General features: G+C 39.3%; 1 long non-coding RNA gene across 1 annotated transcript; it reads left to right on the top strand.

The window, feature by feature from the left end:
• The first annotated feature begins 330 nt into the window (after window positions 1-330).
• Gm21861 lies at window positions 331-13,255 on the top strand. The gene is made up of 3 exons (XR_001782918.2): window positions 331-359; window positions 11,368-11,435; window positions 13,189-13,255. It is a non-coding gene; the product is annotated as a predicted gene, 21861 (long non-coding RNA).
• Window positions 13,256-13,826: the final 571 nt, after the last annotated feature.

Raw genomic sequence — 13,826 nt, 5'->3', positions numbered from 1 at the left:
AGCCATTTGCTTATTTCATATGTTACATATTTGTTCTGGATTTTCAAGTCTGTAAGCACTTGTCAACCAACAAACTGGAAATCATTTGTCTTAAAGCCAGTAGATTATTCCCACCTTCTAAAATCTCCCTTCAAAGGACTTGGTATTCCGTGAACTCATGCGCAGGGTGTATTCAGCCAATCAGCACAGTCCTTTGGTGAGACCGGTTTGCTCCAGCTGGCATCACAAAGGATCCTCTGAGGCTTCTGTCCGGGTCTGGCCTCTGACAACGTTTTTTTTTTTTTTTTTTTTTTTTTTGCCATTGAGGAGCTAAGCACAGAAGGGTGCGGTTGGGAAGGTGTTCTCCTCTTAGATGAGCTGTAAGTGATAGTCTGCCCTGATCAGGGTTGTTGGACAGTTAATCGAGGTGTGACAGGGTGGGGAATCTCAGGCCCAGGAGGCCACTATGTGAGGAAAAGCCTCCTGATCGCCATTTTCTGTGGAATCTGAGGGTGAATGGAAGGTGGAGGACCGTATTCATGGAAGAGGATCGAACAGGTCAGGGCCATAGAGAATTGGGAACCCTTGGAAGAGAAAAGCTTGGGGCCTGGGGATAGGATCAGAGAACCAGCTGCAGGACTGTGGGTCAGGGAACAGGGAGCCATTGGTGAGATGCCTTGGCGATTGTCCTGTGTGATGTTCAGGATCCCTTAGAAACACACTGAGGATTCCTCCCTCCTCATTGTCTTCTCTATGGTGTGTTCCTTTGGTATAGACTGTATGAACATTGCAGACAGTAGAATGGCATAGGAAGATGAATGAAAAGAAGAAGAGGAGATATTGTAAGAGATTCATAAGTCATTGGGGATGGATTCTGACCACAGATCTTTCTGTCTCAGTCTCCCATGTATTGGGATTAAAGACTTGCACCACCAATTTCAGCTTTTTCTCTCAGTTTAGGTTCTGTAGGATGGGATCTATCTTTGTAGTTTCAGCTGGCCCGGCTTGGCCTGGCCTTGAACTTAGAATCTTCAGATGTTTGAAATCCTCGGCTTCTCCAAATCACTAATTTCTCCAATATAAGGTCTTTCTGTGTGGGTGGTGGTGGTAGTTCATGTTTTTTTGTAGACTTAGTGGTGGATCTTTTTGATATGAATATACAGTTACCATGTTCTTTATCTTTCTGGATAGAACTGTGAGTTTACCTTAGACTGAGATAAACTGTTAAACAGAATTGCTGATGTTTTGTTTAAAAATATTCTGTGGGAGATAGGACCAAAATTCAGATGCCTCAACGGTTAAAGGATGTTGCTCATCATTTTTTTGGGAGGAGGGGAGGACTCATATGTTGAAGGTTGGCCAGTTTTTGTCTCTTTTTTAAACTGAGAAATGGCAGATTGATAACTTAGGTTCTAAAGGAGGTTTTTAAAGAAGTGAGTTAAAGAAGTTTTTAAAACAAGTTGTGAGGGAGAGGGACATGATAAATGGGATACACGGAGGAAATGGTACGGGTAAGTGTATATATATATATGCATCACCATATTGAATATGTACACAGAACTCTCTCAAAGGCAATTGATTAAAAATATACATGTTAAGTAAAAAAGAAATGATCTTTCATTGAGCTAAAATAATTTTTTGATTTTTTGTTATTTTTAATTATTTAAATGATAATTTTTAATCAGGTAACTAAGTTCTTTTTTTTTCTTTTTATTTTTATTGTTTTTTTTTTTTTAACTAAGAAGACTACTGAGTTCTTATGAGAAAAATGGCTCTTAAGAAATTGAAGGTGATACCAAAGGAAAGTTACTTATTACTTTTGGACTTTGATGATGAGGACGATGATATAAAAGTTTCAGAGGAGGCTCTTTCGGAAGGTATAGCATTTCCAGTATTAATTGTGTCCTGCAGTTCATTAGACTTTACCTAGTCACCTGAAATGGAAGAAGTCTTTGTTAAGAGTTTACATATACTTCATTTCTAATTTTACCTATATCTCTCTATTCCTATATACAAGGTTTTGCAGCACATAAACCTACTCTTGGAACTATATCAGCATATGTTGAGAGAGAAGAACTTTCTTGATTTTGCCTCAAGAAAAGATGTGAACATTGTTCGCATAATATGTTTGCCAAACATGAATTTATTTCATAAAACCTGCAAATAAATTATTTCCATTTTTTTCTATTATATATTTTCCTTATTTACATTTCAAATATTATCCCCGTTTCTAGTTTCCACTCCAAAAAATCTCCTGTCCTCTCCCCTCTCCCCCATCTCCCCAACACACCATCTACCAATTCCTAACCCAGGTATTCCCCCATACTGGGGCATAGGATCTTTACAGGAACAAGTGTCTCTCCTCCCATTGATGCCTGACTAGTCCATCCTCTGCTACATATGAAGCTGGAGTCATATGTCCCATTATTTGTTTTCATTGATTGGTGGTTTAATCCCATGGAATTGTGGGGTACTTGTTAGTTCATGTTGGTTTTTCTTCTAGGGGCCTGCAAACTCCTTAAGCTCCTTAGGTACTTTCTCCAGATCCATAATTGGGGACCCTGTGCTAAGTCCAAAGGATGTCTGTGAACATCCACTTTTTTATTTGTCAGGCATTAGCAGATCCTCTCAGGAGACAACTATATCATTCTCCTGCACCCAAGCCCTTGTTGGCATCTTCAGTAGTGTCTGGATTTGGTGGTTTTTTATGGGATGGATCCCCAAGTGAGGCAGTCTCTGTATTCTTTTATTCTCAGCTCCAATCTTTGTCTCTATAACTCCTTCCATGATTATTTTGTTCCCCATTCTAAGAAGGAACGGCATATCCACACTTTGGTCTTCCTTCTTCAGTTTCATGGGTTTTTCACATTTTACCTTGGTTATTCTGAGCTTCAGGGATAATATCCACTCATCAATGTGGGAATATCATGTGTGTTTTTTGTGATTGGGTTAACTCTCTTAGGAAGATATCATCCAGATCCATCCATTTCTTTAAAAATTTCATGAATTCATTGTTTTTAATAGCTGAGTAGTAATTCATTAAGTAAATGTACCATATTTTCTATATACATTCCTCTAAAGAGAGTCATCTGTGTTCATTTCAGCTTCTTGTTATTATACATAAGGCTGCTATGGACAAAGTGAAGCATGTTTCCTTATTACAAGTTTGAACTTCTAGGTATAACCTTATCAATTTTATGAGGTCCCATTTGTCCATTTTTAATCTTATAGCACAAGACATTGGTGGTATTTTTTTTAAGAATATTCCCCCTTTGCCCATGTATTCCAGGCTATTCCCCACTTTCTCCTCTATAAGTTTCAGTGTCTCTGGTTTTATGTGCAGTCCCTTGATCGACTTAGACTTGAGCATTGCACAGGGGATGAGAATAGATCAATTTACATTCTACTACATGCTAACTGCCAATTGAACCAACACCATTTGTTGAAAATGCTGTCTCCTTTCCACTAGATGGTTTTAGCTCCTTTGTCAAAGATCAAGTGACTATATGTGTGTGGGTTTATTTCTCTGACTTCAGTTCTATTTCATTTATCTACCTGTCTACCACTATACCTGTACCATGTAGTTTTTATCACAATTGTTTTGTAGTGCAGCTTGAGGTCAGGCATGGTGATTCCACAAGAGGTTCTTTTATTGTTGGGAATAGTTGTTCCTATACTAGGTTTTTTGTTGTTGTTGTTGTTGTTCTTGTTGTTGTTGATTTTCTTTTTTTGTTTGTTTGTTTGTTTGTTTGTTTTCAAATTTCAGGAGAATTTGTAAATTGCCCTTTCTAACTCAGAAAAGAATTGAGTTGGAATTTTGATGGGGATTGTATTGAATCTATAAACTACTTTTGGCAGAACAACCATTCTTACTATATTAATCCTTCCAATCCATGAGCATGGGAGTTCTTTCCATGTTCTGAGATCTTGTTTCATTTCTTTCTTCAGAGACATGAAGTTTTTATCATATATATCTTTCACTTTCTAAGTTAGAGTCACACCAAGCTATTTTATATTATTTGTGAGTATTGTGAAGGGTGATTTTTCCCTAATTTCTTTCTCATCCTCTTTTTCCTTTGAGTAGAGAAAGGCCACTGATATGTTTGAGTTAATTTTATATTCACCTACTGCACTGAAGTCATATATAAGGTTTATGATTTCTCTGGTGCATTTTTGGGTCACTGATACATGCTATCATATATTCTGGAAATAGTGATATTTTGACTTCTTCCTTTCCAATTTGTATTCATTTGTTTTCCTTTTGTTGTCTAATTGCTCTGGTTAGGACTTCAACTACTATATTGAATAGGTATGAAGAAAGAGGGCAGTCTTGTCTCGTCCCTGACTTTAATGGGATTGTTTCATTTAGTTTAATGTTTCCTACTGGTTTGCTATTTTTTTTTTATATTTAGGTATGGGCCTTGAATTCCTGATTTATCCTGGACTTTTATTATGAATGGGTGTTGTAGTTTGTCAAATGCTTTCTCAGCATCTAATGAGGTGATCATGTTGTTTTCGTCTTTGAGTTTGTTTCTATAGTGGATTAAGTTGACAGATTTCCATATATTAAACCATCCCTGCATTACAGGGATGAAGCCTACTTGACCATGATGGATGATCGTTTTGATGTATTCTTTTATTTGGTTTGCAGTGATTTTATTGAGTATTTTTGCTTCGATATTCATAAGGGAAAATGGTCTGAAGTTTCCTTTCTTCATTGAGTTTTTGTATGATTTGAATATAATTGTAATCTGGCTTCATAGAACAAATTCAATAGTGTTCCTTCTCTTTTGATTTTGCATAATAGTTTGAAGAGTTTTGGTATTAGGTCTCCATGTGTAAGACCCCGAAGATGGACCTCCTCTCAAGTGCAGTAAAGTCCCGGGATGAGGTGGCCAGCACCCCAATGACTTGAGAGAAATCCACACCTGATGCAAACTGCAAGAGGTTTTATTATCAGCTAGCTAAGGACAAACTCCTTCCACTGTGCAGGGCAGGGGCGTATGACTCTGAGATGTGACAGAAGAGGGTTTTTATTAACTAGCTGAGGAATTGGGATGATTTGGGAGGAGAGTTTGGAGGAGTTTGGAAGAGTTGGGAGGAGTGTTCTTCTCTGCCCGGATGTCCTTGGCAAAACTCCAATTTTTGAATCTCTAGCTGTATGGCTCAGAAAACAAAAGGCTTTTTGGTGGCTGTAGAGAACATGGAGTCTCTTTCTGGCTGTATTTTTATAAATCAGGGAAAACAATCTTGGAGAATGTTCAGGTGCTTTACCTTCCAGGGAGAAACACTCTGAGTTGGGGTCTCAACAGTTCCCACTCCTTCTAGTACATAGTTCTGATCTTATAAGTTAGAAAATTAAACCTCTGGCCCAGCTGCCAAACAAAGCCAACATGAGGTCACAGCTTTAGGATATGTAAGATTGAGAACCTCAGAAGCCCCTTGAATGAGACAAAAGAGCCTCTTGCCAGTGGGAGGAGGGAGGGAGGGAGGTTCCTGTGCAGTGCCCACTGTGTGTGAGCAGTGCCAGGCCAGAGGGCCATGGCAGGCTGGATGCCAGAACTGGGCATATGCTGGAGGTGTGGCAGCAGGGCTTGTGAGAAGCATCAGGGAGAGTCCTTTTGATCTGAGTTCAAGTTTGCCAGAATGGTGGGTCCAGACCAGGACAGGTACTCCTGTTTGAAATTTATGTGGCACCAAGATGGTTTCTGGTTCGTATGTTTTTTGTTTTTGTATTTTTGTTTTAGTTTTTTATTGTGTTTCAACATTTCCAAGGCATCTTTTCTGACCAGTTGTAGGTCCTTCAAGTGAGCTAGTGGGAGTTCTGAAAAAGAAACATGAGGGTCAAACATTCCACCTGCTTCTGTTAAAGGGGGGGTCCCCAGTTGAGGAGTTCGAATGGTGTAAGTTTAAATTTCCCTGTGGTGTTCCATACTCAGAACAAGGTGAAGGGAAAAAGAGCTGCATAATCTTTTCTGCAGGTCTCTAAAACCAATTTAGTCAAGGTTTCTTTTAATGCTCTATTCATCCACTCTACCTGTCCTGAAGTCTGGCATATATAAGAACAATGTATCTTCCAATGGATCCCCCATTGTCTGGCTAACCCTTGTCTTACCTGGGCAATGAAGGAGGGGCCATTGGCTGACGAAAGTACCTTAGGGATGCCAAATCTTAGGAAATTTTCCTCTAATATCTTCTTTGCCATGGCAAAGGTGTTCTTGTTCTTAGTGGGGAAGGCTTCTACCAAGCCTGAAAAGGTGTTTACAAAAAACAAATAGATGTTTATTACTGTACTTGGCTGGTTTAACTTCAGTAAAATCTACTTTTCTGTATGCTCTTGGTCAGTCAACTCTTATCCACTTTCTGGGGGGTGTTCTTGTGGTGCCCAGCAATGGTGAGGGCACATGCTTGGCATTCATTAACAATCTCATGGGCAACATCTGGCAATCTTATAATATAGCAATTTGAGCTCTTAACATTTTTTTGACCTTCTGATTTTCCAAGGGCATGAGGTGGTGTAGATTGATGCTGTAGATTACCTTTCTCTTGTGGGCAGGACAGAGCAACCATCTTGGGTCTTAGCGACTCCCTGGGTAGTATGCACACATATATCAGGTATTTTGCCTGTTAATTCCTGATCTTCTGGAGTATAATCAAAGCCTGCATCTTTGAGATTATAATGGTCTTGACATTCTTTATTTTTTTCTCTTAGGGCAGCCAGGTCAGGCATCAGATTTCCCTTCACTAGGGCCTCATGGACTTTGTGGTGACTATTGCAATGTATGATGACAAGTTTTTTTGCAAAGTGTATGGCTTCTAACAGTCTCTTGGTTTCTTTTTTATTTTTAATATCTTCCCCAGTAGATGTGAGTAGCACCTTTTTTCTAAAGATAAAAAGATAAAGATAAAGATAAAGATAAAGATAAAGATAAAGATAAAGATAAAAGATGCATGTGAGTGGTGGCAAAGGCATACCTGCTGTCTGTTTAGATATTGATGTTCTATTCTATTGCCAGCTGCAAGGCTTGGATGAGTGTGATTAGCTCTTCTCTCTGGACAGTCATTCCTTCAGAAAAGCTGCTGGCACGGATGGTTTCTTTTCCGTTGACCACTGCTGGCACCACTTTTCTTTTACTTTCAATCAAAAAGCTGATACTATCTGTGTACCAATTGGGGCAGCCTGGCCATGGCTGGTCAGTGACTTCTTTCTTAGTTTTGATTTCTTCTGCCAGGATGTCTATACTCCTTCACTGGTAGGGAGTTGCCAGCTTCAGGCAGCAAGGTGGAAGGATTAGGGATAGCAGGGGTGAAAACTACACTCTCTCTACACTCTCTCAGTCAGTAAGAGACTCTGATAATGGGTCCCATGAGCATTAGTCATCCAGCAATCTGACAGCTGTCTAACAATGCTTTCTAAGGCATGGGGGCAGAGGGGGTTTACTACTATAGTTCCTTGACCTAGAGTCAGTTTGTCAGCATCTTTGAGAAGTACTGGCACAGCAGTGGTAGCTTTTAAGCAAGAATGCCATCCACTGGCCACTTGGTCTTTTTTTTTTTTTTTACAAGTCGACTACAAGTCTTGTCTATGTCCCCAGAGCTTAGGTCAGGACCTATCTCACTATTTCTGCTCTTTTATCTAAATAGAGAGTGAATGGCCATGTCACATCTGTCAGGACTAGGGCTGAGGCACTAAGCACGATTTTTTAATCTTTTTAAAGGCCTCCCCATATATGGGGTCCATGAGAAAGTCCCAGTCTCTTTAGTAAGAAGGGATTATTAGTGAGTGCCAGGTGGCAAAGCCTTGCTTTTTAACTGGTAGCAACAGAGTATTCCAGGAAGACTGACAAAGGACCAAACACGCCTAGTTCTAAGAGCCTTTGAAGGTGAGGTCTGATGCCCTCTCCGGCCTCTTTGCTCATGGTGTATTGTTGTACCCCGAAAGGAATCACACCAGTTCTCAATCTCACAATGATGGGGGGCACCATTTTTGCCTCAATTATACCCCCAGTCTTTGCCCAGGCTGTTGGATATCTCTCTAACTAGGTCCATTCTAGTACTTTTCTTGATGGGGCTTGAGGCTCATGTAATCTATATACTTCTTCCAATTTTGATGTTAAATTTATAGAGACAGAGGCTTGCCAAGGGATTGAAGTTCCTTGCAAAGAGCAGCTTATTTGGAATTTTAAATATGCTAGTATGTCTCTCCACAATAATGGGGTGGGGCTTGAGGAATGATGAGGGAGGAATGAGTTACTTGGCTTATTCATAGATTAACTTTCTTATCAGTGGTCCAAGAGTATGGTTTCTGACCAGTAGCCCCGAATACTAAGGATTGCTGGTTCCTCAATTTCTCCAGTGGCTCTGTCAGGACTGAAAACTCTGCTCTGATATCATGAAGGGAAGCCATGGGGGTCTCTTCCACAGTTAGGGTTACCCTAGTCTCACGTAGGGTGTCTGTTCCCCATATCCACTAGTCATCATCCTCTGGGATAAGGACTTAGGTGGTCTGGTATCTGTCTCTTTCTTGGGGCAGTCTCTTGCCCAGTGTCCCTTTTCTTTACAGTACCCACATTGGTCCTTATCTACAGGTGGTGTGAAGGTCCTATGGAGTTCTGAGGTCTTTTTGGCCCTGTGTTGCCCAGTTACCCTGTCTGCCTATTCCCTCCATCTTTTCTATAAACTTCGTTATCAACTGCTAATGTATCCAAAATCCTAATTAAATTTCTATCCTGCCTTCCATCTGGTCTACTTTCTCTTGACTCAGCTACTCTCTCTTCTCTTTCTCCTTTTTCTTTTTTAGTCTCTCTCTTATGGTACACTTTCTCTGCCTCCTTAAACAGATCTTGAAAAGATAATGTTTGCAGACTCTCTAGATGCTGTAACCTTCGCCTAATGTCAGAAGCAGAATGCCCAAATGAAAGCCATGGCCACTGCTGCCTGCTGGCTCTCTGACATAGTGTCAAAGGGAGCGTAATGCTTGTATGATTCTAAGAGGCATTCTAAAATCACTGCTGGGGGCTCCTTTTCCCCTTTAGGATCCCTCTTACCTTGACCAAATTGCTTGGGTGCCTGTTAGCTCCTCCCTTTCCTGCTACCCTACCCCTGTGTAAATGTGTCAACTGCTTGCTACCTTCAGGCCTGTTAGGGTCACAGTCAGGACCATTCAGAGGGAAGCCTGCATCTATTTCATTTGGAAGTTGTGTCAGCCATCCATTGGCTCCCAGCACATATTTCTTGTCTCAAGCAGAATCCTTTCCTTCTCCTCTGTGGTAAAATTAAACTGCAATAGCTATTGACAGTCATCCCAAGTGGACTGATAAGAGAACATGAGAGATTCCATTAGATTAGTAAGGCTAGAGGTGTTTTCAGAGAAGGGGGCATGTTTTGCCTTCCAATTGTAGAGATCAGAGGAGGAAAAAGGCCAATACTGAAGGAGCTGCATTTCCATGGTCTGCTGGAGTAGGGCCATAAGTACTTAAAGCCAGCGCGATTGTTGAGTCTGGTCTCAATAGGCTCTGAGCTCATTTGTCTTGGTTTCCAGAAGCTGGTCACGCCCCCATGTTTCCAGCAGTACCCTTTTGAGATATCTGGGAAGGGACCGGTTGGGGATATGAGGGTGGAGTATCACGCCATTCTGGAGGTTATTACATCTCTGGAAATATCTCAAGAGGAGCCAAGGGTTGCATTCCTCCCTTCCCCCCGCCATTTACATCTTCGTTTTGTTTTGTTTTTTTTTTCCACTTAGTGGCAGAAAGCTAGGACTAGGGAGCCCAGCTTGTTCTTCTGTACTCAAGGTTTCAACCAGGTGCTCTCTGGTGGTCAACTAACATCAACAGGTGGCAATTTTGTAGAGCAGAAAGTTCTCCAAAATCTCTTTTTGACATCTACAAAGAGATTGTGAGTCCTAGTCATAATTTCAGTTTGATGCTCATGAGTCAATCCAAGGGGAGTGCTAATAGTCTATCCAAACTGCATAGTCACATACAGGGAGACAAACAATATATACAGTAACGGAAACACATGGCCGAGTTAGCAAACTCTCACTTGGCACCCAGTAACAGAAACTGTAAACACACTCTCACTTGGTACCCAGGAACATTAAAAGATGGCCAATTGAGCACACACTTACTTGGCACCCTGATGGGAGATGTCCAGGCATCCCTGGAGCTCCCTCAGACCTCCAGGGATGTCTCCCAGTATAGTGTGCGATTACTCCTGACATGCCTGTCAGTAACCCTCCCCTCCATACAGAAGAGAAAGATTGTAAACCATGAATTCTGAATTCAAACACTGCCGGCAGACAAAAACATAGACAAAGACAGGATCCTACCGGCAAGTGGCATCTCTGAGAAATGGGATAGGCCACAAATCCAGGCAAACGAGCCCCCATATGTAAGAACCCCAAAGTTTGGCCTCCACTCAAGTCCCTGGATGAACTGTCCAGGACACCAATAACTCCAGAGAAAACCACACTTGATGCAAACTGCAAGAGGATTTATTATCAGCTAACTGAGGACATTTTTAACACTGTGCAGGGTAAGGGATTTTGACCCTGAATGGTGACAGTGGGGGGCTTTTAACAGCTAGCTGAGGAACTGAGATGAGTTGGGAGGAGAGATGGGAGAAGTTGGGAAGAGTTGGGAGGGTTTAGGAGGGTTGGGAGGAGATTTGGGAAGGTATGGGAAGAGTTGAGAGGAGTGTTATTTTCTGCTGGATGTCCTTGGTAAAATTACAATTACCATATCTCTGGCTGTAAGGATAAGAAATGAAAAGTCTGTTTGCTCACTATAGACAACAAAGAAATTCTTTCTGGCTGCATTTTTAGAGATCAGGGAAAACAAGCTTGGGGAATGTCCAGGGGCTTTACCTTCAAGTGAGAAACAATCTAAGTCAGGGTCTATCACATGAAGATCTTATTAAACTCTGATGGTTCATCAGATCCTGGGCTTTTTTTGGTTGGGAGATTATTAATGACTGCTTCTATTTCTTTAGGAGTTATGGAAGTAATACAGAATTTCTCTGATCCTGATTTAAATTTGGTACCTGATATCTGTCTAGATACGTGTCCATTTGTTTTCCTCATTTTCCATTTTTGTTGAGTATAGACTTGTTTAGTAGGATCTGATTATTCTTTGACTTTCCTAAGTTTCTGTTGTTATGTCTCCCTTTTCAATTCTGGTTTTGTTAATTTAAATACTGTCCCTGTGCCCTGTACTTAGTCTGTCTAATGGTTTATAATTCTTGTTGATTTTCTCAAAGAACCAGCTCCTAGCTTGTTTGATTTTTTTATGTAATTCCTTTGTTTGCACTTGGTTGATTTCAACCATGAGATTGATATTTGTCCTGCCTTAAAGACATCTTGAGTGAATTTGCTCCCTTTTGTTCTAGAGTTTTTAGGTGTGCTGTCAACCTACTCCAGTATCCTCTTTCCAATTTCGATTCAGAGGCATTCAGAGGTATGAGTTTCCCTCTTAGAACTGCTTCCATTGTGTCCCATAACTTTTGATATGTTGTAGCTTCATTTTCATTAAAATCTAAAAAGTCTTAAATTTATCTCTATTTCTTCCTTGTCTGAGTTATCACTGACTATATTTTTGTTCACCTTCTGTGTTTATGTGTGTTTTTAATTACTTATATTTCTATTTCAGATCAGCCTTAGTCCTTAGTGATCTCATAGGATGCATAGGATTATTTCGATATTTTTATATCTGTTGAGACAAGTTTTGTGACTGATTATATGGTCAATTTTGGAGAACGCATCATGAGGGGCTGAGAAAAAGGGATATCCTTTTCTATTCGAATAAATTTTTTATAGATATCAACTCATGGATTTGTTTCATAACTGCTGTTATTTTAACTGTGTCTCTTTTTAATTTTTGTTCCCAGGGACTTTCCATTGATGAGGGAGGGGTGTTGAGCTAATATTGTTTGGGGTGCAATGTGTGTTTTTGAGTTTACTAAAGTTTCTTTTATGAGTGTGGATGACATTGCATTTGGCGTATAAATGTTCAGAATTGGGAATTCATCTTGGAAAATTTTAACATTGATGAATATGAAGTGTCCCTCCTCTTTTTTTTTTTTTTTTGATAACTTTGGGTTGAAAGTCGAATTTATTTGATATTAGAATGGCTACTCCAACTTGTTTCTTTGGAACATTTGCTTGGATAATTGTTTTCCAGCCTTTTACTCTAAGGTAATATCTGTATTTGTCCCTGAGATTTGTTTCTAGTATGCTTGGTCTTGCTTACACATCCTGTCTGTTATTCTATGTCTTTTTATTGGTGAATTGTGTCCGCTGATATTATGAGATATTAAGGAAAAGTAGTTGTTCCTTCCTGTTATTTTTGTTGTTAGAGTTGGAATGTGATTCATGTAGCTTTCTTCTTTTAGGTTTGCTTCAAGATCAATTTCTTGGTTTTTCTAGAGTGTAATTTCCCTCCTTATATTGGAGTTTTCCCATTATTACCCCCTTGATGGGCTTGATTTGTTCGAGCATATTGTGTAGATATCGTTTTTTTCACAGAATACCTTGTTTTCTCAATCTATTGTAAAATTTTTTGATGCGTCTAGTAGCCTTGTCTGGCATTTCTTTTCCCTTAGGGTCTGTATGACATCTGCCCTGGATATTATGGCTTTCATAATCTCTAGGGATAAGTTAGGTATAGTTTTGATAGGATTTCCTTTATAAGTCACTTGACCATTTTCCCTTAGAGCTTTTAATATTCTTCTTTTTTCTTTTCTTTCTTTCTTTCTTTCTTTCTTTCTTTCTTTCTTTCTTTCTTTCTTTCTTTCTTTCTTTCTTTCTTTCTTTCTTTCTTTCTTTCTTTTTTTTTATGCATTTGGAGTTTTGATTTCTATATGATGGAAGAAATTTCTCTTGTGGTCCAAACTATTTGGAGTTTTGTACGCTACTTGTATATTCATAGGCAACTCTTTCTATAGGTTAGGGAAGTTTTCTTCTATAATTTTGTTGAATATATTCACTGTCCCTAAATTTGAAAAACTTACTTGTCATTGATACCTATTATCCTTAAGTTTTGTCATCTCCTTGTGTCCTGGATTTTCTTGGTGTAAATATTTCCTTTCTAAAATCTTTTTCAAAAATTCACATGGAGAGTTTTTCCAGAGAAATTCAAATCGATAGTACTTTATTAACTATTACTTATATAGAATCCTTTCAAATGTTACTGTTTTCTATTGTTAATACAGTAAAGAGCCCAGCATTTGATAAAAATGAGAATATATCGCCTCAAGCAGAAGCAGATGAAGATATGGGGTAACATTTTCAATATTTTTGCCAGCTCAATAGATTACTTCATAAGTAGTGTTTGTATTCCCTTCACTGGAGAAGTAGATTCAGTAAGATAGCAATACAAATCTGACACTGCTATATGTTGAGTTCAAGCCCAGCTTGAGGTCCTTCAGACCTTGTGATAACAAACACATAGCAACTAGTACAATATGACCACCTGCCTGAGATCTTCCAAGATATACACACAAAGAAAAGGAGAAAAATCATGAAAATAAGAGGGGGACCAACTGGAAAGAAGAAGGGTCTCAGCAAGAGTGGGAAAGTAATGAATAAACTACTGTGGGTGTTAATGTATGAATTGGTAAAAGTAAAGGATACAAGATCACTTTGATACTCCACCATGTATTATAAATATATATATATATATATATTACATTTGTCCCTAACCAAACATTATATATTTATTATAAATAATTAAAAGAAGGTTCTTTTTAAAGTTTTGTGTGGGTAAGAAAAATGTCCTACCAGTCCACTATATTTCTTGCATTAATTTTTTATTTTCCTTTCTTCACAGAGATGAAGTAGACAGTATGTT

Source organism: Mus musculus, chromosome Y (genome assembly GCF_000001635.26).
Source record: "Mus musculus strain C57BL/6J chromosome Y, GRCm38.p6 C57BL/6J".
NCBI classification, from domain to species: Eukaryota; Metazoa; Chordata; class Mammalia; order Rodentia; family Muridae; genus Mus; species Mus musculus.
The sequence above is the reverse complement of the archived record's forward strand: the minus strand, read 5'-3'. Positions and strand labels throughout refer to the sequence as shown.